Source organism: Carettochelys insculpta, chromosome 3 (assembly GCF_033958435.1).
Source record: "Carettochelys insculpta isolate YL-2023 chromosome 3, ASM3395843v1, whole genome shotgun sequence".
In the NCBI taxonomy this organism is placed as follows: Eukaryota; Metazoa; Chordata; order Testudines; family Carettochelyidae; genus Carettochelys; species Carettochelys insculpta.
Window position 1 is genome coordinate 205,028,746 of NC_134139.1, and position 27,698 is coordinate 205,056,443.

At 50.7% G+C, this 27,698-nt stretch overlaps 1 long non-coding RNA gene across 1 annotated transcript; it reads right to left on the bottom strand.

Moving 5' to 3' along the window:
* Positions 1-240: 240 nt before the first annotated feature.
* On the bottom strand, positions 241-19,992 carry LOC142010647 (uncharacterized). Its single transcript, XR_012644858.1, has 3 exons — positions 19,836-19,992; positions 18,769-18,957; positions 241-443 (listed from the first exon to the last, which is right to left on the bottom strand). It is a non-coding gene; the product is annotated as an uncharacterized LOC142010647 (long non-coding RNA).
* Between the last annotated feature and the right edge of the window lie 7,706 nt (positions 19,993-27,698).

The following is a 27,698-nucleotide window of genomic DNA, read 5'->3' on the forward strand; positions in this document are numbered from 1 at the left end:
CAAACCAAACCAAAAACCACTCAACTTGTAGCAACATTTCTGGCCAACTCACAAACAGTTATGCCATAAATGTCATGAGACACAGTTTACAAGTTCAAGAGATTCATGTATGCTTTGGAGAAAAATCTCCCATGTTCCCTGTCACAGGGATGTTTGGAGAATCAAGGCACAGAGAATCTCTAGGGAGATATGCAGTACAGAACTTTATTGATCATGTTCTCATTTAATTGGTAACACAAACAAATGAACTTCGGAAGTCCTGCTGCAGCTTTTGCAGGGGTCAGACCTAAAATTCAGATGAGTGATCTATAGATTACTCTTCTTTGGTTATTCCAATATCTTCAACAGGAATTTTGAGGAGGTTATATCCAGAGCATTACCACATCCTATATTTTGTTTGATGATCCAGATTGATTCCAAAATCTGTAGAATGGGCTTTAGTCCTGGAAAAAGAAATATGAAGGTGGATCTCTGCCCTGTCACTGGAACCCCATTAAAACCAATGTGACTCCACATAGATTTAGGATTCTGCTAAAATGATAATCTGTAGAAATGGGGTATTTTTTATCCATTGCAAAATTAGGATCCTTTCACTTCTAACACAAACCCATGCTTTTGAATGGCAATACAGGGTCACATTGCTACAGAATATGCAACCATTCCCCATGTAGCTGATACATGTAAGTATTTGCAGGCAAGGGCTGTTTAGTTAGATTTAGCGTCTCTGCTTTGTGGACCAAGAATTATTGTGCTTTTATCAGCTGTTCAATTTCCTGCTAAGCTTTCTCAGTCAGGACAAACAGGTTCTTGGATTTTGTTAGAAGCAGTTTTTTCTCCATTTAAAGGCTTGAAATTTTGATTTCATTCTTTTGATAATAAATCAGCTTTTGTGTCTTTAAAGATGTTTGAACTAGAAAGAAATAAAACAGAATTATCAGAAAATTATGTGACGGGAAGTCATGAAAAAGTCACAGTTCTAGAAACACAACATGAAAGCACAAAGCCATCTATTGAACTGCAGAACAACTGATGTTTTAGAGAATTACGCAAGCTTGCAGCATTTATGTCCTTGGTTTTCTGAGAGAGAGGAATTCCCTTATCACCAAAGATGGACATATTTTATAGCCTGATCTGCTGAATCACATGATTGTCTAACATCAGAAGAGCAGGAGTGATCTGCAAGAGCTAATGCTTTTTGGCAGAATAAAGAGAAATTCTAGGTAAAACCCTGGGTTTGGAGGGGGTGTTGAGTTAGAAGTCTCAATCCACATTCAGTTTTGCAGTTGCTCCTGTTTTACTGCATAAAAACACCAAGTTAATAATATGTAGCATGTATATAGCAAATAATGGGCAAGATTAAAACCCTAGATCCAAACACCATTACATTTAGACAGTGGGTGGTTTGACATTCAGACCTGGCAGAGTCTGCAAAAGGGGACTGTTACCTTCATCTGATAAAGTTGCAAGATTTATTAATTAAGTTAGGGTTTAATATTGGCCAGTCACAATCTGCCTCTGCAGACAAGAGTGACACCTGGTGGCTGAGGAACATAGGTGAATTCAGGTCTCACTGGTGCCTGGAGTTCTTTTTTCCCATTAAATAATTTAGCTACATAAGCTTCTTTTAAGGGAAAACAAACAACTCCGCAAAACCTTATGGCAACAAGAAAAAAAAATCTACTTTTGTTGTAGGCACGTTACAGGTTGAACCTCTCTTATCTGGCACACTCAGGACCTGATTGGTGCTGAATGAGAGAATTTGCCAGACCACAGAAGGTTGGTATTGCTTACTGTGCTCTTAGAAGACATTTAAGGGTAAGTTACAGCTAAATAAAAGCACAGAACACTGAGAGCCAGGACTGGTGGCTGGAAACAAACTTTATGGAACTGCAGAAAACTTGGCCACAGCCGTGACAAGTGGTCATCTGGCTAGCTAAAAATCATGCTGGAATATGGATTTGCCGGACGAGATTAGAGAGGTTCAACCTGTATTACAGCAACAATGCAACACACATAAGAAGCAATGTTACTGTCTGCCAGAGGGTGAGAAAGGTGATTTCCATTTGAGCCCTGCCTGTGTTTGTTTCTCGATGAAGTGGAAGGGCTTATTGGCACTCCTCATAGGTGTGGTCCAGAGCGACAGCTCCTTTGACTGGCAGAGAATGTTTACAAAAGTAATACTGGGGGGAAACTTTCTAAGTGGTGGTGAGGGGATGTTTTTCCCTTCCTTGCAACATAAAGAGCATCTTTCTGCCAGTGGCATTGGAACTGTTTTTAGGGTTGAGCAGTGCCTCCCCCCGGCCACACACCTGTTCGCCCTCCAGGCTTGGGTCACATCTAAGCTTACCAACTGTCCCAGATTGGACAAATGGTGTCCAATCCATCTTGCCATCACTAGAGGCAGCTGTGGAGCCCCAGGTGGGTGGCAGAACCTCAAGCGGTAGTAGAGTCTGCAGGGCCAGTGGCCCAGACACTGGCATCAGTGGGCTGCAGAGCCCGTGTGGATGGCAGGTGGCTGGACCCTGAGGGTGCCTAAAGGCCAGCAGGACCCAGGACTGACAGAACCAGCAGCAGAGCTGGCCCCTGGGTGCAGAGCCCGGGGGGTGCTGCAGTGCCCTGTTGGTTCCACTGAGCTCTTCCTTGCTTCCCTATGACAGAGCAAAAGGATCACAGCCATAGGCACAGTTTGACATGTTGGGGTTGGGGCAGGAGAAAAGTAAGCTCCAGCCAGGCCAATGAAGCCATACATGGAGGGGGGAATTCCATGCCTGCCCAAGGCTTGCAGTTTGTGGGGGGCAACTCTCCTCCTGTCCCCCCAAAACCCAACCCATGGCTGTAGCAGGCAGACAGGCCCACCTTGCAGTGCCCTAGAGTCTGTGCTCCAGCCTGAGCCCAAACAGCAGCAGTGTCACTACACATAGCATCAGGCCCAACCATGCAAGCCCAAGTCAGATGGTACAGACCACCAATGGGGGGGGGGGCAGTGTCTAAACCAATGCTTCCCAATTGGTGTCCCACAGAACGGTGGGGTTCCACCAAGTGAAAGTTAGGGTTCCGCAGTCAGGGCTTGGCAGCCTGTGGCTCCTGAACCACATGCAGCTTAAGGAGTCATTTGTGGCTGTGGACATGGCCACTGCTGACTCCTCTGCAGCCCCCTGCCCAGCTGCTGCCAGCAGGGGAGCCAGATGGGTCTTGCATCATCCTGCATTAGGCCCTTGGGACTAGAGTCGGAGGAGCAGCAGTGGCTAAGGTAGTTTCATTCGCTTGTTGAGTGAGATATTTGAGGGGTTTGGGTCTGAGATGGGTTAAGCCTGGGGATGGGGGGGCAGTAAAACTTGGGGCTGGGAGGCAGATTTGGGGGTTGAGGCAGGTAAAGGCTAGAGATGGGGGCAGGCTTCAATCTGTGGGGCCTTGTTTCCCTTGCTGGGGAACATGTGGGGCCTTGTTTCCCTTGCTGGGGTTCAAGCTTTGGTCCCTAGACTTGAAGGCAGCAGGTAAAAGCCCCACCCCCAATTTGGTCAGGCTGAGCACCCAGTACCCTCAGCCCTTGGCTGAGTTTTGAGATTACCTGGAGGAGCTGCTTACTGCCTCTGCGGTCACTATGAGTTGTTAATACTGCTTGCTTGAAACTCTACACTCCTTTCCAATCTCCTCCTCGACCTTGTCTCCCCACCCAGCTGGGGGGAAGATTTTTTAAAAGGCAGCCTCAAGTGGGACTGGCTGACCTTAGCTGATTTAGGGCAGCCTCTTCCCCAGCTGCTCCCCCTCAGCATGATTGCCAGGGTTGTTTCAAGCTGCTTTTTCTCTTGTAAGTTGTTTCCTTGGCCTCATCCTGTCACTATGTTTATCTATCTATAGATTTTTAATACGTGGCTCTTTGCACTCTGTCCACAGCTATTTTGGCTCTTAGTCTCTAACAGGTTGGCCACCTCTGTCCTAAGGTACAACAAAGCAATTGTCTACTCAATTCAAAAGCCCTCTGGGCATTTCCCCTGTAGCTGATACTTGACATTACCTGTTCCATAAGCTATGGGCCAATACTGGATGTGTTAGACAGGAGAAGTTTAGGGATGAGGACAGGAAGTGAAGAAACAAACACATTTTTCAACAATTCCATTAAAATGAAGTAGGAGTGAGTAGCCAAATTATGATCCAGATCTCAATTCCCACTGTAGCGCTATGGCCCTCCTCTGAAATTCAGAGCTTGATCCTGGTTCCAGTCCCAGTTTCCCTCTCTCAGTGGAGTTGACAGCTTTTTTGCTCAATCCGCTGTGTCAAACTGAAATATTTTGAAGTAGCAGGTGACGTTTCTGGAGAGAAAACTTGTGCTCAGATGTGAAAGGAGGACAGGAGGTAACATTAAGCATTAATCAAGTGTAAAAGCACAAACATGACAAAATAACAGGTGTCCCTCTGAAATAGGACAACCTAGCACAGGAAGAGGGAGACAAGTGGCCATTTGGCATTTTTCTCATTTCCTTTCCAAAGCATTCAGAAAGAAAAGGAACCACACCACCATGAGCAAAATAAGGCAGCTACTGACCTCTGGTGGAGTTAATCACCATTGCAAAGGACTAACCCTAGCCAGAGAGGCAAAGGATAGCGCTGCTGGATTATATAGCAAATTCACATGGTCATTAATTCACTTGTCTTCACCTCAGAAGTCTGCCCCACTTCTAGTTCAACGCCCTGGGGCAGGAGTTCTCCTTGGAATATATATTTGTGCTTTCCCTAGTCTCTCTCTTTTAAAGTGCAGGACAAGCCTTCTTATCGGTCACCTTACCTGGAAAATTCAGTTAACCAGCATCTGCCATAGATGGCAATACAATTCCCCCTTCAGTAAACCAGAAGAATTTCACTAGCTACCCATCATCATTTTCTGGTGCTTGCAGAAGTCGCGTGTGTAAGCTTGCAGCAGTGAAATCTGTTCTTGTCATGCCTTTGAGTATAATACAGTGCCATCATCAGAGGGGAGAGGGATAGCTTGGTGGTTTGAGCATTGGCCTGCTAAGCCCATTCTTGTTAGCACAGCCCCTGAGGGAGCTACTTAGGGGTTGGGGCAAAGAAATTAAAAAAAATTGTGAGGGCAGGGGACTGAACTTAATGACCTCTCAAGGTCCCTTCCAGTTCTATGAGGTGTGTATTACCTGACCCATCCCACAGCCCCCCACCTTTTTTTTGGCATTTGGTGAAAAAACTTGAATAATCAGTACATTTGATTACCTAGTAACCCCCATTCTCCATGCGTGGCACATAACAAAGCATATGCTATAATAGGTCTTCTCCCAGTTCGACAGTCAAAGTACTGCGACCCACCAACACATGGTGTGAATAGAGTCATTAACTACGTCACCCATTACAAGGACTGCTTCCCTTTCTTTGATGCTCATAATCATCGCAGACAGGACAATTAACATCCCCCCACCCCCTTCCTTCTATCCTATTTGATTTGGCAGTTTTTATTGCCATTTTTTTTCTTTTTGGTCCTCTGTCCTTGTATATGTCAGTCTGTATTGGAAATGAAACTGATCCAAAGAGGTGGGTCTGTCCCACCAAAGCTCATCACCGAACAAATCATTCTGTTAGTCTTTGAAGTGTTACATTTCTGCTGCTTTATTTTACTGCCACAGAGTTATCCCTGATATTCACTAGAGATGGGACTGAGGCACTGAATCTGGATCCAGACCCAAAATCTCACACAGCTCAGAGATGGAAGGCTTTGGTCCAAGCCTATCTGTAACTTTTCAGACTTTTCACATTTAATACTGTCACCTCATTATCTGTTATCAGCAGAGAAGAGTCAACGCTTGGAATTGCGGAAAGTTCACGTTGGAAGCGATTCTTCCTAAAGCAAACATCCAGCAGGGATGGAAATAGAACCTGTCTTGCTTTTCTAAACCACTGTGTGTGATTCACAGCAACGAGGGCTGTGACTCTCCCCCTTGTAAGATTTATACAGTACAAATATAAGCACTGGAATAAACTGTCTAGGGAGGTTGTGGTTAGATGAGCACCTGACAGCAGTATTTCCTGTAAGTTGAGTGCTTGGGCAGCTGCCCAGGAGAGATTCAGGTGCTGCTCAGCTGATTAGCAGAGCACCCAGAGCCACTCACAATGGGCAGCCTGTGTTTCTATTACTGGTGTACAGCCACACATGCCTCAGTGCACATAACATGTATTCCACCCGTGGACAGAAAAAAATGAGAGGGAACATTGCCTCGTAGGGGTGGTCTGGGTAATATTTAGTCCAGCGACGTGTGCTAGGGACTAGGATAGATGACTTCATGGCATCCCATCCAGTCCTATAAGTGTGTGATTATTTATTTTTGGCTTATGATGGAAAAGATGTTCATGTGGTGAAGGAACAGGGGAGAAAGCTGAGGTCCATGAACATCATAACATCATAACAAGCTGGAGTTTGAATCAACCTCAGATAAACTGCCTAGGTGTGCACCACAGAGGTGTATGAATGGTTTGTTAATGTGTTTTGATGAACTCCTGTTTTCAAGAGGACTAATCAAAGCGCAGCAACAGACTGTTAGTGCACGTCATCGTGGTGCATGGGGCAGTCAGTCCAAGGCAGGCGCCCAAGTGGGAGAGCTAAAAATATAAAACAAAGACACAGAAATATGACGTGCTGTAAAAAAGTCATCAGGAAATGTGACAGGGTCAGGCCAGAGGGCTGACTTAGATGGGGCAAGAGGCAACACTAAACAAGGAGAGGCGGCCTGGCTAATTAGCAGAGGGCTACTTCAGGGCAGCCAGGGGCAGGTGACCTGTGGAAGTGGCTGAGAAGGGCCTGCTATACATTAGTTAGGGGCAGCTGAGGTCACTCTTGAGGCTGCCAGGGGAGTGTTTAAGAGACCTTCCCTACTGGGAGGAGAATGGAAAACAGAGAGAGAGAGAGAGAGAGAGAGAGAGAGAGAGAGAGCAGGAGACAGGGAGCATGTCATGAATGAATGCCTATCAAGGGTTAACCCTCAGAGGACTCTGGGTGGTGGTGGAGGGTGCACACAGCCAAGTAAGCCAGTGGGAAGAGAGTATCCTTTTTTATTTTTTTAATGAGAACAATTGCAGGCTAAGAGCTCTTTGCATTCTGTGACTGGAGCAGGGAGAGACCAAAAATGCTGATAAAGTCAGTAAATTTCCTGGCCACCTCCTAATCAGAGTATGGCTATGTAAACAGAAGGGAAATGCTTAGTTAAACATGATCAGGTTTTTTTTCATTTTGGACTTGATGAGGCACTTCCCAGGCTGATGATTTTTTTCTTTCCCTTGTACTCTGTAACTTCTTAGCTGAATCCTAGGGGAGTAATTCTCTGTGTTCTAATATCAATAATCTTTAGTTGCTTTAATTACCTCTAGCAACTAAGTATGCTTATTTATTTTCTTGGTATTTTTCCATCTTTTGTGAATAAATTACTTTTGAATGCAATGATTTTGATTTCTGTGTCCTTGAGAGTGTCTGTGTGAATGCCTGTCTAAAGCAAGTTTAGCTATCAGATTACAGATCTTTGTTTCCAAGCTATCTCCTGCGAAAAGGGTGAAGCTACAGGTTTACCTCACAGGAAGATATCCAAGTGTGTCTTCTTGGGTTTAAGGGGGGATTTTCCCTTTGGTGGTGGTGGCAAATTATTTTTAAGGTTTTTGGTTTTTTTTTTTTGTAAGGACCTCACTTTCTGCACTCAGAGTGTCAGAGTCGGGGAGGGAGCCCTGACAGAGTGTTTTGGTTCCTCTCCCCACAGGCAACCACCAAGGACAGTCAGAGGCTGTGGAGAACTGTTTACCCAACCCTGGCAGACCAGGGAGCCAGTACCTCAGCCCCCTTCAGCCAAGTGACAAGTCCAAACCACAGCTAGGGCACATCAGGCCCCTACTGCAGTACTCAGTTTCACAGTGGAACTGTGAGCAGAACAAAGAGCTGGGACCCAGGAGTGAGGCTAACCTTGCCACATAAACCAATCTCCTAGTACAGATATGAGCATGACATGATTCTTACGTATCAAGCAACTCCACTTCAATTTACTTTAGGATTCAATTGTAATATTGTTCAGCCAAGATCAGAATTAGTTTAGGCTCAGGAAGATGTAAACCATAATTTTCAGGGGACTTGCCTCTCCTCTCCACTGCCTCTTGTCCAGCAGTTACCTCCTTCCTGTCCTTTCATTTGGCTGGAGTAGCCAAGTGTGGTGACAGATATAGGAACTATCAGGCTAGATCATTTCAGTAGTTCATCTGAACACGACCAACAACTGAAACACGAGCTTTTAACTCCCTTCCAACACTCTTTTTGTTAGTATTCCCCATGTAAATGCCCAGTCGCTCTGAATTCTAGTTCTCAGTGATACCCTGTGGCAATCAGTTCCACAGTTTAATCTCCCATTATATGAAAAAGCATTTCCCTTGATATTTTTTTTTAATTTTTACAGTGATTTGGGATGCCAAAAGCAGCTGTATAATCAGCTTTCATCCACTATCATCTTCTGTCTCCATTGTCTGTGATCTCAGAGATGAAACACAGAAGCATCAAATAATACTGAATGGTTTGGGTGTATACACCCCAAGAGTAGAATGATTGATAGGAAAAGAACTTTTTGGAATCACTAAATCTCTATAAAAATATTTTAAAACAAACAAGAAAGGCCTTGTGCATTACACTACTGATAAGTTCCCAGTCTCCTGATCCAACTCACACTGAAGTCAATGGGATTTTTTTTCCTACTGAGTTTGCTGAGAGCTGCCCCTAACTCCAATCCCTGATTGTCTAGTTCAAGATTATTCTCTGTAGTCGGCCAAAGACTTCAGCTAGTCTGAAGCCCCCTGCCCACCCCCCATGTTATTTCAGTTCATGAGGAATGGTGCCCAAGTATCAGAGGGCTGAATTTGGTTTGTAATGTTTGTTGGCCAGGTGAGTGTTCCTGGGATTTTGCTTAACAGATCACTAAATGCCAGAAGGTATTTAACTGATCCATGTGTTGTAAAGCCACAAGACACCAGCCCCACCACTGGTGGGGTGGTGGAAGGGGCAAAGGGGGCAGTTGCTCCAGGTAGCGCTGGTAGCGCTGATGCGCTGCTCTGCAGGGCTGGGAGGTAGGGAGGCCCCGCCCCTTTTGTCTTGGCCACACCCTTCTCGGGCAAGGTGCCAGGCCTCCCCATCCCTCTTGTTCTTGGGCCCATGGTAGTTATTGGCCCTATGGCAAGAGACCATTATGATCACCTAGTCACACCACCACCATAGCACCTCATAGGATTTCATCCACTGATTCCTGCATCATACCTTTAACATCCCTTGGTAAATGATCAATTTCCCTCACTATTAAACATCAGACCTTCTTTCCAGTCTGTTTGTGTTGCGTTAGCTTCCAGCCATCAGTTCTCATTCTTCCCTTACCCTCTGCTTCATGGGTTAAGTCATTTCTAAGAGACAGTTGTTTGCCCATCTTCTCGGCTCTCCCTTTTCTTAAAGGCAGCTTGAAGGATGGGGTGACCTAACTCCCCCGGAAATTTAGTAGGCATCGGACTAGCCCTTAGGCCTTGCCTACACGAGGCAAGTAAGTCAATTGCAGATACACAATTCTAGCTACAGAATTGTGTAGCTAGATTGACTTATCTGCAATCACCTTATCTGGCTGTCTTCACAGAGGGAGGTGCCTCCCTTCCTCCTTGCAATATCAAGGAGCACTGGGATCGACTGTGAACCCTTGATAGTTGGATTCCGTACATCTCTACCAGGCACACAAAATTGAACTCCTGACTGGGTTTATCTTCCATGTAATATAGATAATCTCATAGACCTTTTCCTTTCCATGTTTTAGTTTCTGTGGTTTTGTGTATTGATCAATGGAGATTTATTGCAGGAAGTCAGGAAGAAGTTCTTCACTTCCATCTTTATAGTGCATCAGAACCCAATGCATCTGCCTTTGCTTTGTTTCCTGGTTTCACTGAAATCATTAGTGAGCACATGCAGAGTGCTGGGAACACATGGCCCTTACTTTTCAGAGGCGCTGAACACTTTCACCTTTCAGAAGAAATTGAGAATAGGTAACGTGAAGTAGGGTAGGAGGACAACAAGAAGTCTTGTGGCACCTAATAGACATATAGATATTTTGGAGCATAAGCTTTCATGGGCAAAGACCCACTTTATCAGATGCATGAGTGGGTGGTGGTTTCAGAAGGTATTTAAAGAGTGGGGTCCCAGTAAAAGGGAGGACCAGAGCTGACAAGGTCTATTCAGCAAGGTGGAAATGGCCCAGTATCAATAGTACTTATCAAAAGAGATAAAAACAAGTTGGATCAGACAGGGGGATGTGAGCCTTTGTCAGAGTCTAATGGGGAGATATTAATGCCCAGGGCAGAGAAGCTGGTTTTGTAAGCTGCGAGCTACTCCCAGTCTCTGTTTAATCCTTGGTTAATGGAGTCAAATTTGCAAATGAATTGCAGCTCAGAGATTTCTCTCTCCATTTGATTTTTGAAATTTCTCTGTTTCAGAACTGTCACCCCCAAATCTGCCCCACTGAGTGTCCAGGGAGACTGAAGCGCTCACCCACTGGCCCCTGCACACTACTACCCCATGTCTGATCCATGTCCACCCTCCCACTTCCCCATGGAGAGACTGTCCAGCCCGGCCAATGCAAATTGCAGTGGGGCATCGCTGGCACACATCACACTAGCAAATGTGCAGGCAAAGGAGCCCCCGACGGCACAGCTGACGGTAGGAGGGTCATATCAGCAGGACTTCTGAGCAAACTGCTGCTGTTGGACACAAGGGGGAGCCCACACCTTTTGGGTGTAATATCACAACAATGGGGATTCATAGACACAAATATGGCAAGCTGGTAGATTTAAAAAAATGAGATTTTCTCTATGAAGTCACACACAGATATCTTGGAAATACCAGACTCCTTACCATCAGATTTTTTTTCTCATTGTGATGCACAAAATGCTGCATTGTCCTTGAATTTTGGCTAACAGTTTTGGCCAAAGGCGCAACATTTAAGTGTTCAGATAGAACTAAGCACACAATTTTACATAAATAATAATAAACATCATACTGTAATTTACTTCTTCTGCAGACCCCCTGGGAATGCAGTTACATTTGCAAAAATGTCACCGAAATATTTTATATTTCAGTAAATTCTCTTCTTCACTCTTTGTATGTATTTAATGATATTTTAATTTTTTGCAACAAGCATTTGGTGTTGTACAGAGAAAAATCAACCTATTAAGATCTCATGCTGCTTTTATACCAGCAAGACTCCAGGGACTTTTAGTGGACTTACTCCAGATTCAGAACAGCGTAGCTAAGAGTATAACCAGGCCCTGCAATATTCTGATATCGTATCTTTCAACAAATATGCCTAAGGGATTAAATTACATTATTCTTCCTCATCAGAAGCTTTACCTTTAAAAGAGAACTGCCTGCAAGCTGAAATTATCAGTAAGACTTTGCACCTCATTATCTTTTAAGCTTTTATACTTTTATTCAAGTTATTTAACTGCTAGGTCACAATAACCCCAATTTAGCCTTTTAAAAGTAGGAAGTAAAAACCATCATGACTACAAGGACGTGTGACGGAAAGTTGCTAGTGCATAGATACTCTTTAAAATTAGTAAATTTGCTTCTTGAAAGGTAAAAAGCTTAAACTTGGAAAGATCTGTGATTTCATCGATGTGGATAGTCTCACCACCAATGCAGATCACAACTTTTCCACACTGTCCTTTATTACACTGCTCTCGCCCATGTCCTTCCATTAATCCTCCCAAAAGGATCCACCCAGCATACTGGAGGCCTTCCTCTTGTTCTGTTCAAGTCTCATGGATACCAATGGAGTATACTCACTATCCATCTGTTGTCTCTCAATCTTGCAATATAACCAGCCCATCTCCTTTTCCTATCATGCATAACTTGGATGATATAGTTGACACCGCTTCTTGCGTGCAAATTATCAATAGCAACATGCTGTAACCTACTTGATTTGCGTGCAAGTGTTGTCAATGATATTGTCTGATGCACGCTGTCAGCAGCTGCTTCTAGGCAGCAGTGGTTTGCTCCTTCTCTTGACTCTGCCTGCCAGCCAGGTCACTTACAGTCAGAGCAGGTCTACACTAGACCTGAAAATTGACCTTAGATATGCAGTTCCAGCTATGACAATTGAGTAGCTGGAATCGACTTATCTAGGATTGACTTATCTGGCTGTCCTGACTGAGGCAGCTCAATGAGAGGAACTCTCCCTTCAATCTCCCTGACTTCTCGCAAGAATAAGGAGAACCAGAGTCAACTGTTGAGCTGTGATGGTTCAATTTAGCGCATCCCCACTAGGCACGCTAAATTGAACCTTGGAAGATTGACCGGTAATTATAGATGTACCCTCAGAGTCATCCAGAAAATGCAACTGCACAGGACACCCTTGTGTGTCTCTAGGCAGCCCAGATAAACTTTCCACCCCTCAGCTTACCCAGATGGTAAATGGGTGTTTTAATAATATCCCAGGGATGATGTGAGGCGTAGTTAACATCAGCATCGAGATTTGAGATCTTCGTGTGGAAAGTATTATATAAATGTGAAGTGTTAAAATTAGCAGGCCTGATCCTGCAGGCATCTCATGCTCCCATCTCATGAGTAATCCCATTGGCCATTTCTACACATGCCACTTGCTCCAAAGGCGCATCTAATAAATGGCCAGGAAAATGCTAATGAGGCACAAGTGTCAATGTTTGGTGCCTCATTAGCATACAGTCACATGATTCGTAGTCCGGAAGAAGCTCTTCAGGAGTCCGAAACAGCATGTAGAGGCGTGGCCTCCGGGGGATCTCCCAGAAGGACATCCTCCGTCTAGAAGCCCCTTCTTCCTGAAAAGTTTTATATCATACGTTGGCTTTATGAAACACACTATAATGCCCGAAGACTGTTCAGGAAGAAGGGGCTTCTGGAAAGAGGACTTCCTTCTGGGGGGGTCCCCTGGGTGCTGCACCTCTACACGCTGTTTTCTGGTCCAGAAGACCTTCCAGACTCCGAATCATGTGACCATATGCTGATGAGGCACCAGACATTTACATCTGTGCCTCATTAGCATTTTACAAGCTGTTTATTAGCAGGCCGCTTTCGGAACAAGTGGCATGTGTAGAAACAGCCATTGTGTGATGAAAGCTCAAAGGTTCAGGCCTTGTGTTAGGCCTGTCCGTCGACACAGCTATCGCCGTACTGCAGGTGTTTATACACAGGGCCCGTCAGCCACTGTATCTAGGCACTGTAGTAGTTAGGCCATGTGAAGACTGGGACCTTGAAGGCTGAGGCCAGTGGTGTTTTGTCTGGGGAGGCAGAGGGACTCACCTTGAGGCAGTGACCCAATTGATAGAAAGGCTGTGGTGACCATATAGTGTGTCCTCTGCTAAGAGGAGGGAAGCTCAGGTACAGTAGAACCCTGTTTATCTGATCTAATTGGGACCGAAGGATGGGCAGATAACCCCAAAAGTCAGATAATGGGTATTATACTGTGTTTCGTAAAGCCACTCAGATGATGCTCCAGAGGGCAATTTATTGACTGGTAAACTGCCCTGACAGGACCTGCTGCCCTAAGGGTCCCGGCTGCCATGGTGGTGCCAGCTGCCACATGACCAGCTGCCCAGGGCTGGCTGAGAGGAACCATCTGCAGTTGGGTGGATGCCTAGGGCTGGCAGAGCGGGCTGGCTGCTGCAGGGCTGGTCACTGAAGCATGTCAGAGGAAATAGAGCATCGGTTAATCGAAGGTTGGCCCATTGGGGTTCTCCTGTAGTTCTTTTTGATCATCTGCTTTTGTGTAGCCAAGCCTAGGGAGGGATAAGTAAAAGGATAGGACTGGGTGTCCAGAACAGATTCACCCCATTAATCAAGTGCCCCTATATGCTCGTGGAACTTGGATGTCAAAGAGACAGAATAACGAGCAGAGAATGGGTCTTTTTATGCCATTTAGCATATTTGCATGGGAAACGGATAAGGAAGAGAAGTGAACCCCCCAAAGTTTCAAAGGCTTGGCTGAGCTTTCCCGTTCTTTCCCTTCTGTGTGTTTTTCCCCAAAGGACAGTATTTCAGAGAATGGGGGTTGGCTATATTTCCCCAAGGCCACGTCACTTCAGGAAAGGGGTGGGACTGCCCCATACTGGCAGGTGGTGGAAAGCAGAGTGATGTGGCTGAGAGATGGCAGAGTGGACCAGGCTGGGTCTGGGTTGCTCTGCTTCCCGCTGCTGCTGGTGAGTGCAAGGGTGGGCATCACCCCTGCATGAGGGGTCAGCTCTGCTCCTCCATTCTCCCAGGTTGCATTCTTTGGAATACATGACACAGGAAGGGAAGAACAGCATGAGGGCAGCTTCCTGGTGGACACAGCAAGCTGAGCACACAGAAGGGCTTCCTGCCTCCTGAAGCTTGGTAATTGAACTTTGGGGGCTTTAAAGAAGGTGAGAAACCATCTTTGGTACCCATCACGGGACAGGCATAGGAGAGTTCATCTTTTGCAAGCTGAGAAAGATGGGTCCTTCGCTGAAGTGGGAGGTTTGAATCTTTGGGAACTAAACTACAGAAAAACAGGAAGAGAGCCCCTGAGATCTTTGCCACTTGGGCGCACCTTTGTTCTTCTATGAAGAGGTTCCAGCCAAAGGTCAGTCACCCATTTTGAGTCATCTTGCTAGGAGCATGTAGTAAGCATTTTACCTTTAAACCTAGGCAGTAGCGTGTTAAGTCTTAAGCCATTAGGAGCACATTTTGTTTTACTTGTAATTCCTTCGGTCTTCATTCCTTACACCTGAACTAATGGAATCCCTGCTCCTTTGTTAATAAAGCTGTTTATTTTTATTGCAAACCACCTTTGTGCTGTTTAATGTATGTGAGATTAAATCCATTTAAAGTGAGGGGACATCTACACTTACCAGAAGAATGATGTGGTGGTGGTCAATCTTTCTGGGCTCTGATGTAGCATGCCTTCGGGTCTGTGCTAAATCGAATGATCAGAGCTCCACTGTCAACCCTGGTTTTCCTCAGACACCAGGAGTAAGGGAAGTTGACAGGAGAGTTTCTCCCACTGGCCTCCTGATGTGTGGAGCAGGAAAATTTCATGTCGCTGGAGTTGTGCATCTTCAATTGATTGTTTTTCCCCCCCGTCATAGACCTGGCCTGATACGCTGCTGCATATATTGACTCTTCACAGGAGCATTTGACCTTAATATGGGTCCTTGAGCTATGCAGGAGAGGACTGGATGTCAGCGTTCCTTGTAAGGAAATAACCCTAATTACACATATAATAAAAAATAACCCTAATTATACATACAATGTGATGGGGGCAAATTTAGCTACAACAGATCAGGAAAGGGATCTTGGAATTATAGTGGATAGTTCTCTGAAGACATCCACGCAGTGTGCAGCGGCAGTCAGTAAAGCAAATAGGATGTTAGGAATTATTAAAAAAGGGATAGAAAATAAGACAAACAATATCTTACTTCCCCTATATAAAACTAAGGTACGCCCACATCTTGAGTACTGTGTGCAGATGTGGTCTCCTCACCTCAAAAAAGATATATTGGCATTAGAAAAGGTTCAGAAAAGGGCAACTAAAATGATTAAGGGTTTGGAACGGGTCCCATATGAGGAGAGGCTAGAGAGACTGGGACTTTTCAGTCTGGAAAAGAGGAGACTGAGGGGCGATATGATACAGGTACATAAAATCATGAATGGTGTGGAGAAAGTGAATACAGAAAAGTTATTTACTTGTTCCCATAATATAAGAACTAGAGGACACCAAATGAAATTAATGGGTAGCAGGTTCAAAACTAATAAAAGAAAGTTTTTCTCCACACAGCGCACAGTCAACCTGTGGAACTCTTTGCCGGAGGACACTGTGAAGGGCAGGACTCTAACAAAGTTTAAAAAAGAGCTTGATAAATGTTTGGAGATTAGATCCATAGATGGCTATTAGCAAGGGGTAAGGTATGGTGCCTAGCCTTTTGTCGAAGGCGGGAGATGGATGGCAGGAGACAAATTGCTTGATCATTGTCTTCGGTTCACCTCCTCTGGGGCACCAGGCATTGGCTACTGTCGGCAGACAGGATACTGGGCTAGATGGACCTTTGGTCTGACCCAGTATGGCCACTCTTATGTCCTTATGTGCGAGCTTGTGCTACTCCAATGCTGGCCAGCTGATTAGCAGAGCTCCCACCACTAGGTTTGTGTTTCTCCTGGTGGTGCCCATTCGTACATGTGTTGGTACATAACAAAATTCATTCCCTACATGGGTGGAAAAAATCTGCACATGAATGGAAAAAATGAGAGGCAACAATGATGGATACTTCATGGTGGACGTTTTTGGGGAAAATTCGGGGGTGAGAGTGTGTTGGGCACCTGGTAACCGAGGTAGGGGAAGCCTGAGAGCTGATTTACTGAACCATGGTTGTCTGTTCTGCTGGGTATGATCCACATGCTTGCACAGGCTGCCTAGGAGTGTCCAAGGCAGAGTTACTGCAGCCACGTATTGTAAGCATAGGTGATGTGTCGGGGTGTACAGGGGGCCACATGCAGCCCCAGCCTTGCACTCACTTTCCACACTCACCATCCCAAGTGGCACACTCCTCCAAGTGGCACAGCCTGAAAGCAATATTCCCGTGGGAAGAGGAGGGTGAGGGCAGGAGTGGAGCAGGGTCAGGAGGGAGCAGGGGTGCATGGCTGGTGCACCCTCCCAGAATCCCCACACCGGTTTCCTCGAATTGTAAGGCACCCTGGGTTGCAAGGCAGACAGTGACACAATCCCTCATCAGTGTGGATTTAACCCTTACAACGTGACAGCCTTTGGTGTATCATGCAGCTGTGTTCAAGTTTAATTTCAGTTGTCAGTCAAATCGCTGTATGTTATTCACCTATGTGCATAATTTCCTCTTCCAAGTCTGCGTCTCTAAAAGGCTTTATGGGCTATTATAATAAATGAAAAGAACTTTCAAGTCTCACAATGGAATAAATTGACATAGGACATTACAGACACACACACACACACATTACTTTTCTGTCTTCCCCATGTATGATATTACCTGTAGAAAAACTTCAGCCAGGCAAATCCATATTAACATGGAGGTTATCCCACCAGGTTTTAATTCTTTTGTGTAGCTGGGGCATTAAAGAATTGGTTCAATAGAAAAACAAATCTCCCCACCCAAGACAGATTAAAAACAAGTTAATAGAAAAGTCACCACGAATATCAGAGATGGAGAATCCCTCTTATGTCATGGAGATCACAATGATTTATTTGAGAAAACCCTAAAGGCACACAGACAGTCTGGAGAATGAAGTAATCAGGGCGGTGTTGTACACTTAGCAAATCACAGAAAAACAGAACATACAGAAGAAGGAGAACAACAGAATCCTGGACTGGGCATTTACTGAACTATGAAATGTAATCAGGGTGACTGGGAGAAGTCACCAAAAAATTGCCAGTGCAAGACTGTTCCCTCTGTCATGCAGATATACAGGTTGGACCACACTAGTCAGGCACCCTCAGCACCTGACCAGTGCTGAAAAGAGAATTTGCTCAACCGCAGGAGCTGAATTTTGTCTAGCAGCACTTCCAACACTTCCCCTGCTTACTGGGCTCTTGGAAGACACGTAGGGGTAAATTTCAGCTAAATAAGAGCCCAGAACACTGAGAGCCAGGACTGGTGACAGGAAACAAACTTTACGGGACCGTGGGAAATGCGGCCACACCCATGATAACTAATCATCCAGCTAACTAAACGCATGCTGGATTAGGGGTGTTGCCAGATGAAAGAATGCCGGGCTCGAGTTTCATCCTGTATTAGCTCCACTAGTCTGAATATTACTGTATGTTTATTTTTTTCTGGGAGGGAACAGTGATGTCAAAAATTATGGCTCCCCAGGATCTGTTTAGACATGATGGTGATGCCCTCACCAGGGAGTCTCAACCTTTTTATTTCTGAGATGCCCCTCCCCCCACCAAAAAAAAATCCCATGGCCCCAAACGTAGATAAATATGTTCATGATTGATTTTATTGCTACAGAATGAACTCCACCTTCTACCATCAGATGTGCTGTTGTAGATGGGGGTCTGAAAGGCTACCAAGTGGAAATCAGAGCATTTTATACTTACTTTGGCACAGGTGTCAATGACAACACAACAGTGACGGAAAGTCAGGCCTAGTGTGTATACACAGAGGTGTGTGCTTATAGGCAGCAGGTTTAAAGCCAACCAAAGCAACCACTACTTTATACAAAACACAATCAACCTGTGCAATTCATTGAGATGTTGTGGAGGACAAAAGTATAACTGGATTCAAAAAAGAAACATTTATGAAGGACAGGTCCATCCACAACTATTTATTAATAGGTCAGGGATGTAACTCCATGTGCCGAGCATCTCTAAATGGCTAACTGTCAGAAGCTAGGACCATACAACAGGATGAATCACTCAGAATTGCCCTGTTCTGTTCATACCACCTGAAACATTTGGCACTGGCCACTGTCTGACACCGGACACTAGCCTAGATGGACCATTGGCCTGACCCACTACAGTTGGTCTTATAGCCACGTACCAGGCCTGTACACAGGAGTTTTGGAGGAGTGGGTGTCTATGTGCATTATTTTGTAAACATGAACCCACAACTTTTTTAAATATAAAGGAGCTCAAAATAGTTGTGCAGCAAGTGTATATAAAAGAGGTTCATGAAAAATTTGAGTGGAAACAGTGATTGGTAAAATTAACTAAACAGATTAAAAAATGTACACAGTAATAAAGTACTTACAGAAATTACCTTCCGGGATCTTGCTGTGAGAGAGAAGTAATATTCCAAAATATTTGTCCCCCTCCCTCTCCTGTTGCTAGTGGCCAAGGGCATGCTGGGAAGTGTAGTCCCTTCCTTTACTCCAGGACCAGCTCTCTAGGCAGGGAGCTGGCCACCGTACTACAGCTGCCATGATGCATTGGGTTCCTCCTGCAGGGAGGAATGGAGAGAAACCAGATTTTGGGGGTGGGGACTTTGACACCCTTTGCAACGCCCCCTTTGTATGGGCCTGCATACATACACATATATGAACAACACATACGAAAACAGCATGCGGAAAGAGAGAGGCTTTTTCCAGGAGCCCCATGGTAAGGAGTAAGTGACAAGAGAAATCACTCACCTAAATTTTTCCCCTCCTCTCCCCTGTTTGTGGGAAGTGATGGCTTCCCAGGACAGCCACTGCAGCACCAGGGCAAAGTGGAAGGGGCACAGCCAAGGGTGGACAGAGTGAGGAATAGGACAGTCAGCCCTTAGTGCTTCCTGGGTGGAGGTGCTGCCCCTTTCCCCCGCCCCCCCCCCCGGCACATCAAAGGGACCCAGAGCTCCAAAGAAAATGTGGTCACCCTAGCTTGAAATGAACAAATAGATGCAAACAGAGGACCCGGGTGCTGTTGATTCCCCTTCTCTTTCTTCTCTGTAACTGGAGCTCTGAAGCGTGACTTAGTTGAAGGTTACTCTTTAGACACTGGGCATTTAGGTGACAGTAGAAACAATACTGCTACAACACAGGGTTTCTTTCCTGCCTGAGTAACAGCCTTCTGCACAAGCAGCCCAAGCAGAGGGACACAAAGCAATGTCACTTGTGTACTTGGGTGAGCTGACATTCCCCCGGGGGTGGAAGGCACTGCAGGATTCCTCTTTGCCCCCTTTATTTAAAGCGGTGAGATCATCAAAACAACTGTTTACAGTCTCCCTGGAGGTCTAAATTTAGAGCATTTAAGATGATTTGCGATTCTGTTGCTGGGGAAGGGCGAAGTCAGGGAAGCAAAACAGGAGTGAAATATGAATCATGCATAAGTGAGACTTGCCTTGTTCTGAACACACAGACCAGTTTGAATGACTGTATTGATGTACCTATCAATTCATTAATTTGCTCAGGATATTGAAAAAATAAAAAGACTTGGCTTGCCATCTAAGAGGATCCTCCAGTGCTCCCCCCAGTTGTCCTGTGGCTGCCGCGCTTTGTGAGGGTGTGGTTGTGGGGAGGGAGGTACACCAACCAAACATAAACTGGAAGCGGGGTCAAAGGCCACAGGAAGGAGAACTCTGACCTTGAACTTGAAAAGAGGCTCCCCCTGCAAGGCTGAAGATCAGCTCTCTTTTCTGATTGGCTCGCTCATTGGCAGGTGACTAATTGCTCCTCTAATGGGGATATTAAGCGCTGTGAAACCTCCGCGGAGATTTGCGGCAGGGGCTCCACCGAGGCCTAGAATAAGATCATCTTGAAATGAAAGCAGCCTCCCAGTGCAGGACCAGAGCCACTGTGCAGGGGGTGGAGGAAGGAAAGGGAAATAAAATGGGAGGAGAAAGTGTCTTTCTGCCCCCTATTCATAGAGGGGGTCGTCCCCTGTCACCCCTTGTCTGCAGCCTGCCCCCGCTCAGCGCCCCCAGCCCCCAGAGGAAATTGACCTGGAATCCAGACCCCTGGGGGTTATTCCGGGGCATCCACCGTTCACACAGGCTGCTTAACTCTCCCGGGTTCTGCAGCCGGGGAGGAGCCGGGCCGGTTTCTAGCCCTTATGTTTACATGGGGGGCGGGGGGGGGGCCGTTAACACCTCACGTGCTTGAAAGCCCGGCGGCCCCTCTCCCTGTGCCCCCCGCCCCGGGCCGCGTGTCCGCCTCCCACCTCCTCCCCAAGGGCCGGGCCGGGGGTGGCTCTGACTCCCGCCCGTTGGATCCCGGCGCTAGCGACACTTCCCACAGCGGCTGTATGGTGGGGGGCTGCGGCTCTGCCTCGCAGCGCTTAGCCTCGGGGCCCGATCCTGTATCGGGGGTGGGGGGGGGGCTGCGGCGCTCCCTCGCAGCGCTTAGCCTCGGGGGCCGATCCTGTATCGGGGGTGGGGGGGGCTGCGGCGCTCCCTCGCAGCGCTTAGGCTCGGGGGCCGGTCCTGTACTGGGTGGGTTGCGGGTCTGCCTCGCAGTGCTTATTCTCGGGGCCCGATCCTCCATGGAGGGGGCTGCGGCTCAGCCTGGCAGCGATCACCCTTGGGGCCCGATCTTGTCTCCACTGCAGTCCCTGGCTGGGAGCAGGAAGGTCTCTGGATAGGGGCCTCGCCCCTTTGCACCGGTACGTGCGGGAGAAAAAGCTGGTGTGTGGGGGGGGGCTGGTGGGAAGCCCTCTGCTGTCAGCGGCAGGACTTCCTCGGGCTTTGGATCAGGCCCCAGGGATGGGAACGGGGCGGGGGGGGGTGGGGGTAACAGCCTTCGGTTTCGGGGCTGCCGGCGCCCGGGGCGGGCTGTTTTCTAGGGAGCTCCTGGGAGTGTCGGCGGCGGCCTCGGCGGGGCAGCGGGGGTGTTATGGGGCCGCAGTCACTGTTCCCCCTCCGTCCCCCGCCGCAGGCCCGGGGACCTGGAGCCGGAGCGGGGACCCCCATTCCCAGGAGCCGCTGTTAAGGATGCGGGGGGCGGTCCCCTGCGAGGGCAAAACCTTGCTCCGCCCGCTGGCCCGAGCGTCGCGGGGCCGCCTCCGCTGCATCTCCTCTGGGGAGGAGCCCGGTGGGCTTGTCCCTGAGGTTTATCACGTCTGAGCCACAACCTCGCTGGGCCGGCGCAGTATTCAGCCCGCCCGCACAACCCCAGCTGAACCTTGCTGGGGCGCGTGCGTGCGTGTGCGTATTTGTGTGTGCCTGGGTGTGAGTATTGGTGTGTATGCGTGTGCCTGGGTGTGCGTATTTGTGTGTAAGCGTGTGCCTGGGTGTGCGTATTTGTTTGTGCCTGCGTGTGCGTGTGCGCGCGCGCCAGTGTGTGCTTATTTGTGTGTGCCTGTGTGTAAATGGGTGTGCGTATTTGTGTGTGCCTGCGTGCGCGTATTTGTGTGTATGCATGTGCCTGTGCGCGCGCATTTGTTTGTGTCTGCGTGGGCGTGGGCGTGCGTGTGCGTACCCGTGTGCGCGTGTGCTTGTCTGTGTGCGCGTGTGTGTGCATGGGTATGCGCGTGTGCTTTTCTGTGTGCACGTGTGCATGTCTGTGTGCGCGTGTGCACGTGGATGCGCGCGTGCTTGTCTGTGTGCACGTGTGTGTGCATGGGTGTGCGCGTGTGCTTGTCTTGTTTTGCTGCTGTGTTTTAACCTCTCCAATGCGCTCAGGCAGTGACCGGCCCTTACCCGGCTCCAAACCCTTTGGCGAAAGTTGGACAAAATCCTCCTCTGGTTTCACCTCCTCCGGCTTCAGCCCCTCCATCGCCTCTGTGCCGGCGCCTGGTGGAGCCGACTTTGCAGTCGGGACATGCGCCTTGCCTTGCGCCGGGCGGCCCAGGGAAGGCAGGGGGGAAGCAGCCGCCAGTCTTGGTGGACAGCTAAGGGAGGAGAGGCCGAGGAACCGCAGAGGCTTTACAGTTGTAACCTCGCATCCGCCTGGCGCCTGCCCCGCAGTCCCGGCCCACCTGGAGCCAAACATTGCCAAGAGCCAGCGGGGAAATTAACCCCCAGGGCTGGTTCCCACCCACTGCCAGGGGTTCCCGCCGGCTGGCAAATCAAACCAAACCCTAGTGTGTGTGTGTGTGTGTGTGTGTGTGTGTGTGTGTGTGTGTGTGTGTGTGTGTGTGTGTGTGTGTGTGTGTGTGTGTGTGTGTGTGTGTGTGTGTGTGTGTGTGTGTGTGTGTGGCCTCCAAAAAGAAACACACGGATCTTTGCCACCAGGCCTGCCCCGATGACCTTGAGAGCAGCTTCCAATGACGCCTTGACCCGCTCCTGAAAAACGTGCGTGAGCTTTGGCTGCAGCTGCGTCCCCTTCCCGAGCTGAGCGGCTGCGGCGGGGCGAGGGGACCGGCAGGCCGCGCGCAGAGGGCTGCAGCCAGCTGGGGTTGGGGGATTTCTCAGAACAATTTCTCGGGGCTCTTCCCCTCGCAGCTTTAAACCCGACTCCCTCCACTGCCCCCGCAGCTTCCCTGAGCCTCCCCAGCCCAGCCGCTTCCCGGCTGGGACAGAACCCGACCCGGGGCGAAGGGTTTCCCCCTGCAGCGAAGGCCGCGCCGGAGAAAGCACCGGCCCCCGTTTTCAGCGGCCCGCGGGGTTTCCAGCAGCCGAAATTGACCAGCCCGGTTGACAAGGGAAACGAACCGAACGCAGCGCGGCCGGGAGCTTTGGGGAGTGGTAACAAGCCCGGGGGCGCAGCAAACCAGGCCCCAGCGGCCTGACACAGGGAGCTGAGGGAGACGCCCGGCCCTCCGAGTGGCACAACCCCCCCGGGCGCTTGTGCGGCGGCAGCCGGGTGACAGGCCTGGCTGGGGCTGCGCTGGGAACAGCCCCGCTTTCCCTACACGCGGGCTCCGGGCGCGCTCCGCCTGCCTGCAGCCCCGGGCCCCGCGCTGCGGCGCTGGCCCGATTCGAAGTGGAACCCGTTTACACGGTCTCTGCGCCGGAGCCAGCCCTGGCCGTGCCCGCCGGAGCAGCGGGCCCAGGGGCGCGTTTCCTCGCCTGCCGGGGCCTGGCTGTGTGGCAGGAAGCCTGTGCCGCGCAGCGGGGGTGTTATTTGGCTTGACCCCGAGGCCGCGGGGAGGTGGGGGGCGATCTCGCTGCGGGGGGGGGGGGGGGTGTTACCGTCTTAGGATGGTGGGACGCTTGGTCGCGCGCCAAAGGCCGCCTGGGAGCGCAGCCGAAAGAGGCCCAAGGCCGTGCCCAGGGCCGGCCAAACGGCCTCCCTCTGCGGCGATCTGGAGCAGCCCCGCCGGGGATCAGCCACCGCCCCAGGCCGCGGCTTTGCGCACTAGTTGCTGGAGCGCCCGGACGCCCGGGCCGAGCGAGCCGCAGCCGGTGGGGCCAGCGGAGGAGCCCGCGGCCACCGCCCGCCCGGCCAGCGGCCTGAGCTGTCCAACAAGCCATGGAAGGTCTTTCTGGCCGCTGCTCTGCCGCATCTCCGCCCCCACCCGGCCAGCGCCGGAGGCAGAGAGCCCCAGGGCTAGCGGGGCGCACGGGGTCCCCGCTTCTCCCACCCGCCTCCTCCTCTGCGGGGCGCACGGGCATCCCGAGGGCGGCGTTTCGCCAGGGGAAGCTGGAGGTGCCCCGCCGGGAGCTGTCCAGCCCAGGCAGGCGGGTTAAAGCAGCCGATTGCTGTTACTTAAACCCGGGGCGCCTCCGCTCCTGCTACTGCCCCGGGCTGGGGTCCCTGGGGGGCGCATCTGGCTTAGGAAGAGATCAGACACACGTCTGGATGAGGAAGAGACCACACACGCACACACAGACAGACACACAGACAGACAGACACACACGCACACAGACAGACACACACACAGACACACACAGACAGCCAGACACACACAGACACAGACAGACAGACAGACACACGCACACACAGACACGCACAGAGACACAGACGCGCAGACAGAAAGACACACAGACACGCACAGACACACATGCAGAGACGCACACACAGACACACACATACAGACACACGCACAGGCACACACCTACACACACACACACACACACACAGAGGCTGTGCGCTCTGCCCCCCCCCACTCGGCCTCGCTAGCTGGTACCCAGAGGTCGGCCCCCCCCCGGGCCTGGCTCAGCGCGTCCCGCCTCTGCGCTTCTTCTGTAGCCGCCTTGGCCTGGTCGCCTCCAGCCTCCGCGTCTTCTTGGCCTGTAAATAATCTGGTGCCTCCCCGCCCCCGCCCCCGCCCCCGCCCCCACCCGAGAAACAGCCCCTCCCCCCGCTCTCCTCCCTGGGGGCTGTGCGGGATAAAGACCCAGCTGACGGGGCACTGCTGGAGGGTAATTGGGCCCTTTTGTAGACAGGGCGCAGGACGCGGGGGGGGGGGCGCATTACCATACAAAGGAACCAAATGACACGTTTATCCTGCAAAGGGCTTTACCCGCAGCCCGACCCGGCCGCCAGCGAGCGGTCCCGGGCACGGGCCATTTCCAGGCTGCGGATTACAGCGCGAGAGCCCAAGAGAGCCGCTCAAAGGCGAGTACGCGGCAGCTGGCCCAGCCCGAGAGCAAAGTGACAGCTGAAAACAAACTACCGCAAACAAAGCGGGGGCCGGGGGTGGTTCGGAGCAGCTTTCCCATGGGCCCCTCCAGGCAGGGCTCAGCCACGGCTGGGGAGCTGATTTCCCACCCGATGGAACTGCAGGAAAAGAGCGAGCTGGGTGTGTGGGTGTGTGTGTGTGTGAGCGAGCAAGAGAGCGAGCGAGCTGGTGTGTGTGTGCGCGTGTGAGAGAGAGAGAGCTGGTGGTGTGTGTGTGAGAGAGAGGGAGCTGATGTGTGTGTGTGAGAGAGAGAGCTGGTGTGTGTGTGAGAGAGAGAGACAGAGAGCTGGTGGTGTGTGTGTGAGAGAGAGGGAGCTGATGTGTGTGTGTGTGTGTGTGTGAGACAGAGAGAGAGCTGGTGGTGTGTGTGAGAGAGAGCTGGTGGTGTGTGTGTGAGAGAGGGAGCTGATGTGTGTGTGAGAGAGAGAGAGCTGGTGGTGTGTGTGTGAGAGAGGAAGCTGATGTGCGTGTGAGAGAGAGAGCTGGTGTGTGTGTGTGTGAGACAGAGAGCTGGTGGTGTGTGTGTGAGAGAGAGAGAGGGAGCTGGTGTGTGTGAGAGAGAGAGCGAGCTGGTGGTGTGTGTGTGAGAGAGAGAGAGAGAGCTGATGGCGAAGGTACAGAGCCCAGAAAAATGTGGGCAATCAGCTGATTTTGTTACAGTCCCCTAATCTACACAAATGGGATCTCTTTTGCAAATAAAAATCATAAACATAAAAATAAAAAAACCCGCATGTAACGTGCAAACACACCAGAATAGACAGAATCTATTGCATCTCTATCTATTCGCATTGCAGATCTATAAGTTACCTACGTCTATAACCCGCCCCCCTTCCAGGTATTCATGGCAGACATAGATATGTAAATATATATAACTATATATACATATTCACTGCAAATAGATATCCATCCATATATATATATAACTAGATATTCACTGCAAATGTATATATCTGCAATGCTGCAGTGAGCACGTATGCATTGTATATTTCTTGCATTTAGCTGCATCATTCTTTTGCAAAGAGCGGAGCTTGCATTGCAGCCAGATTAGACAGCCGGACGCGGTGTAATCTCTGCCTTTCTCTCTGTCATACACACGCACACACAGACGCACACACACACTAACACACACACACACACACACACTCACGCCGCCCGGCCCCTGGTGCAGCTCCAGGCAGCTGTCCTGTCCCTCTGCTCCTGGGTCGATGCTATTCAGCCTCGTTCTTGGCATTCACCGCGTGCCTTAATTGTATGGACATTTAAATCAAGGTCCGCTGTGAACACGGAGAGAGGGGCCTTGCCTTGGGCGGACGGCAGGGGAAGAAGGAATAAGGGGGGGGGTGAAAGAGAGAGAAAGAAAAGCCCCCCTCCCCCCGCGCCAGGCAGAGGCTCAGACAATGGGCTCGCGCGCCCCGCCTTTGTTCTCCCGGGTCCGGCTCGCCGCGCGCCTGTCTCTTCCCCGCGGCCGGGCGCACCCTCCCTGCCCTGCGCCCGGACACCCGCGGCCGCTCTGCCGCAGACGCCCGCTCAGCCAGCCGCGCTGCCGGGCCGGGCAGGGCAGAGGGATGCGGTGGCCGGCCGCAGGCTCGCCCCGTTACCTACCCTCTGCCGGGCGCTGCTTCTCCGCCGCGCTGCAGCGCCAGGGGCCTGGAGGCGCGGAATAACCCTGCCCCGTTCGCCTGCCGCAGCCCAGCCGCCGGCGCGGGTCCCAGGCGGTGCAAAGCCAGAAGCCGCGAGAGGAGAGGGGGCCCAGCTGGCTCCCCGGCAGCTTTGTGGACCGCGCACACGCTCGGCTGCTAATGACCTAGATAGCTCATGCAAAATGCAGCAGAGACAGAGGGAGCGCGGGAGGGAGGGAAGGGGAGGGAGGGAAGGAGGGAGGGGGGGGAGATTGCCGGGGTGCATCACGGGCACCCTCTGCAGACCCCTTCCCGGCCCGTGCCCCTGCCCGGGGCCGCCCTGCGCGGGGGTTGCAAAGGTCACACGCGTGCAAGGAGCCCGGGCCACTGCGCCAGCTCAGCACACCCCAGCAGCGGCTGTAGCACCCCCGCCCCCGCTGCCTCCCTGCCCCCCCGCAGGGGGAGAAAGGGGGCGGGCGGCAGACACCTCGCTACCGCCCGTCTGCAGCCCCCCGGGCGCCCCTCGCTGCAACCCGGCGAGGGGCGGGGGGGAAGCGCCCGGCAGGACGCCCTCGCCAGCCTCGGAGCCGCCTTTACCTCTGCGGGGCGCAGCCTCCCCGCAGCGGCCGGAGCCTGGGCCCGGGGAAGGGGGACGCGGAGGGTGGAGGGGGGGTGCAGCTATTGCAAAGCAACCCCCCCCCCCCGGGAGCTTCCAGCAGCCAAGCCTGGCCGGGCATCCAGCGCCCCCCCCCCCAGCCGCCAGCCCCGCGCGGAGGGGCCCGAGCCCCGCACGCCAGCGGGGCTCCCCAGGGCTCCGGCCCGGCCCGGTGCAGGAGGAGCCCGGCGCGCCGCTCGGGGTGCGGGGTGGCCAGCCGCAGCCGCAGCCGCAGCCGGCCCCAGGCACCTCCGAGCCCAGCCCGCTGCCCGCAGCCCAGGCGCAGGGAGGCAGCTCCGCCCAGCGCGGGGCAGAGCCCAGGCGGAGGATGCGCTCCGAGGCGCAGCCCGAGCGCGCCGGGCAGGAGAGGCGGCTCGGCCGGCCAGAGGCTGCAAAACAGAAGCGGAGGCTCTATTAAGGGGCGGG